Genomic DNA, 4,391 nt, shown 5'->3' with positions numbered 1-4,391 from the left:
TATCAATATTTATTTATTCATTTGATATGTTGAATAAAAGCAGTTCTGGATACCTGGCGGTTCTCCCGTCCGGTTAAGTGCTGGGTACCGAGCTCGGTATCGAGCAATGGGGTGACGTGGCTCATTTTTATTGGTCTTTGGACGCCCTTCGAACTCCGCACAGAATAATAATTCGTAAACGAGTCCCGGCGAGCTCAAGTTATCTCTAACTTAATCTCAAGCTTGAGCTTTATTATGCTGGCTCACAAACCAGCTTGTTTATTATGAAATAGAGAAAATGATTATGATTCAAGTAATTTTTTTAATAAAATGGTAAATGAGTCGGCCTCGAGCTAACGAGTTGAGTCGGGGCTACCTCAAGTTTGACTTATTATCTCATCGAAGTCGACTCACGAACCATTTATCGAGTCCAGCTCAAGCCGGCTCAGAAATCAGCTTGACTTACTGATTTTATTATTATTTTTTTTTTAAAAAAAAATTTCCTTTTATTCTTACAGTGTAAGGAGACAGTGTACAAGTATGCTCCTCTGGTGCTCGGCCAACTGGAGAAACTGAAAACAAGTGATGTCTGCCGTATTATCGGCTTCTGTGATGAGGGGATATCCATTTGAAGCAGATATAGGGACCAAGAGATGGCTAATTATACAAAATAATATAAAATTTTCTTCTATTGAGTGTGTTCAATCTAAATAATGAGGAGAGTGTCTCAACTATTGAAAAGTCTCATAATATTATTGCTGATGTATTTTTGTAGCTCTATATTTATCAAGAAACAATAATGTAAATGCCTTTCTATACTGTTAAGACTGAAGATATTAGTCTGTTATAATGATTTCATTGGACTTGTTTTGGAAAATTTTGATTGGAATCACAATGACACTTAGTTTGTGTAAAGTTAGCAAAAGAAGCTTAAACAAGAATTGCTTAAAAGGAAACTAAATCAACTGTTTATAAACTAAACTCAAGATTGGGGTATCCAACAACAATATTAATATTCTGATTCTCATTTAAATTTAATAAAAAAACATTTTTAATACTTTATAACCAAGACTTTTTAGATTATCTTTATTAACGTAGGTCAGATTTAATGCATCTACTCTTCTAATAGGGTTATTGAAAGGCCTATCTTTAATATTTAGGATTCCGTTTAAAACAATTCTCTGTAATTTTATCTTCCATTGGCGCTACTTCAATCTTTTCATGTACATACTTGTTTTGCAATTTGACTCTAAGTGCAAAGCAACTCATCCACCTGAGCATTCCCATCTTTGCAAAACTTAATTTTATGCTTCTTTTTTAATGACCAACGTTTTGCACCATAATCTCATAAAAGTTTGAAAGGAATTTTTCTACCACACAACAGGCCTGATGCATTCATCCACACTTCAACCACCTAACTTGAATTCTTATAATAATATCCCCAACAATTCCACCTTTGCTTTGAGCAGCATACTCGAGATATCTAAATCGCGCATTCTGTTTAACAACATGATCACCCAATATCACAATCAAACAACTAGATCTATCACTATTAAAATTACACTCTATATATTCAATTTTAGATATACCAAACAAAAGCTTTTGGACTCTAAGATAAAAGATTTGGATATCCCAAGAAAATTATTTCTGTTGAAGAGAAACACAAATACAGGGACATATAAAGTGTTTTGAAAGATTGAAATCAAGTTCAAAATATATATATTTATACTTAAAAATAAAAAATCCTAATAATAATAAAATTTCCAAAGGAATTTTGATGTTTTTTGTTCCTCTAAAATTTTATTGGCAGTAAACTTCTAAAACATGTAGCCCATTTTCTGCCATATATCACAAATTTTGAATGATTTGAATTTGAAGTAGTTTACAAATCATTGACATTATAAAAAACAGCAAAACTAGTTCTTAAGTTCAATTGACAATTTGAAGTTCAAGTTTTCATTCATTGTTATTAGCTTCACTATGCAAAACTAAGCAATATTACCTCTACATAACTCAACTTTTTGACGTACTAAGAGCCAAAGCATAAATTTATGAATGTGATAGCACCTTGTCAACCATTGTTATTAGCTTCACTATGCAAAACTAAGCAATGTTACCTCTACATAACTCAAACTTTTTGACATACTAAGTGCCAAAGCATAAATTTATGAATATGATAGCACCTTGTCAACAAATTTCAAAGTACAAAAGATGATCAAATCTTTACAAATTTGATTTAAAGAACTTCACACTTCCCCATAAAAAAAAAAACCTAAATAAACAAATTTTGTTTCATAACTACAAGGGACATCTATATAATGCCGCAACTTTTGGCTTATAGACTCAGACTTCATTTGAGACGGCTTTCTTACTGCTTCTTAAAATAAAATTTTAATACAAAATTTTAATCTTTATATTAAAACTCTATTTTAAGAAGCAATAAAAATCCCGTTCCAAACGTGGCCTCAATCTTTATTTGATATGGCTTTCTTATTATTTTCTTTTTAATATAAAAATATTATGAAAGTTGGGAAAAACAATAGTCTAAAATTGTCCCAAATGAAGCCTCGAGATCTTAATGAAAGGGTAACAATCTTTTCTCCAAACATATAAAGAATCACACGTTACCCAATCGCTTGTGTTAACATACACAATCCAATGTTCAGACCCCCATACAAACCATTAAAAACATCACAAGCTTACAGCATTTTAAGCCTCGTAAATAAAACTAAATTGATTTCTCCTACAAAACGCCATTAACAACTGAATTGTTTGCTGCAGAGCCTTCAACACAGGCGTTCTCTTATTCTGCTCAGGGTGCAATGGCAAAACTCAAGTTAGAAATAACGAGCAGATTTATTAACCAAAATTTGTTCAGACCATCAAATAAAAGAATCGGATTCTGGTGCTGCTGGAACAAAAACCAGGAGCTTCTGAGACTCCCAGCAAAGAAACTTCTATGTATCCTTCATGTTCCTTCCTCTGTTCAACTCAAAGCCTGACATAGAAGAGAAAATAATGGAGCCAAGAGACCGGTTCGACGAACCAGAATTTGTTTAATGTGTCCTAGCAAAGTATTACCAAGATCACAGAAACATCAACATCTATGGAGAGGAGCAGGATACACATCTAGTGGTTGATAGTGTAAACGAGGATTCACTTGAAGTGGTTCCTCCTGTCAAAAGATGACAAACAATTCATGTAAGCTTGAACCTGATAAATTCATGCGTTAAAAAAAATCATTTAGATGAACAGAATATAGTCCACTTTGGTAAAGAAATAAATAGAAGATACCAAGAGCAGTAGATGTATTGTTAAACTGAACCAAAATGTAAGGCCTCGTTTGATGCGGCCTATTTTCTCCTTCTCCGTTTGGAAATGGTGTTTGTCGCTGTTTAAATATGCCGCTTATGTGCAAATGCTTTTTGCAGAACGTCATTTTTTTTACTGTTTTGAGAAGTTTCTTGATATATGTTTCTCCATTTGAGAACTTCATTTTCTCCACCAACATTTTTAAAACTATCTTTTATAAAAGTTAAGGGATAACCAAACGAAGCCTAAATGGATGGTTTGCCAATGAAAAGGTTAAGTAACAAAGAGTATAGTGATAGAGTTGCTCACGGTTAAATTGGTTCAAAACTCTTTGAAAAATGCATGGATCGCAAAATCAAACTAAGCATTCTGTTGGAAAACAGTGATACATAATCTATTAGTAACTCATGTGTTGATTTTTTTCATTAAACATTCGGTTAAACAAAAGCCTTATTGTAGATTTGTTGAAGGAAGTGGAGCCAATAATTTAAACATGTAGGACAGCATTTAGTTGTGATGCTGAATTAGATTAGGGAGGGCTATCTTTTTAGTAAGAAGATCAATTGGATTTGGGCCATTCGAGATGATCAAACTATAGAAGTTTGGAACTTTATCGTTCTTGCCATTAAAACTATGAAGTAAACGACCTCTTGGGTTCGTTTATTCAGACAAAGGAAAGCAGTCAGCGAATCTATCATATTTGGGTTTGTTTATTCAGATCATCATACCAGCTCGGGACTCAGACTTTGAGCCATGAGAAACTTACAATTTTTTAGGTTGACTGATTGAAGGCCATGCTGGACTAAGAGAAGATCTTTTGACATTTAGGAGGAAGCTATTTCATATGCATTCCATTTAAAGATTGATACTTAATCATGCAGGTCTTGCATAATAAGAAATATTAGGCATGATGTCAACCCAAATGAAAATCAAATTAGTAGGCATCTCTGTGTAGCATAATATCAACCTATACAAATGACTTCATAATGGGGATCTTAGCATGTAGTATGGTGTCAACACAAATGAATATCTATTTTCTAGGGATCTTGATGCATACTACGATACCAACTCATATATATATATATATATATATATATATA

At 32.9% G+C, this 4,391-nt stretch overlaps 1 long non-coding RNA gene across 1 annotated transcript; it reads right to left on the bottom strand.

Moving 5' to 3' along the window:
• Positions 1-2,524: 2,524 nt before the first annotated feature.
• On the bottom strand, positions 2,525-3,158 carry LOC110110041. The gene is made up of 2 exons (XR_002304656.2): positions 3,061-3,158; positions 2,525-2,977 (listed from the first exon to the last, which is right to left on the bottom strand). It is a non-coding gene; the product is annotated as an uncharacterized LOC110110041 (long non-coding RNA).
• Positions 3,159-4,391: the final 1,233 nt, after the last annotated feature.

The sequence above is a fragment of the Dendrobium catenatum genome, unplaced genomic scaffold (assembly GCF_001605985.2).
Source record: "Dendrobium catenatum unplaced genomic scaffold, ASM160598v2 fragScaff_scaffold_1470, whole genome shotgun sequence".
NCBI lineage: Eukaryota > Viridiplantae > Streptophyta > Magnoliopsida > Asparagales > Orchidaceae > Dendrobium > Dendrobium catenatum.
This window is presented reverse-complemented; position numbering and strand designations above follow the sequence as displayed.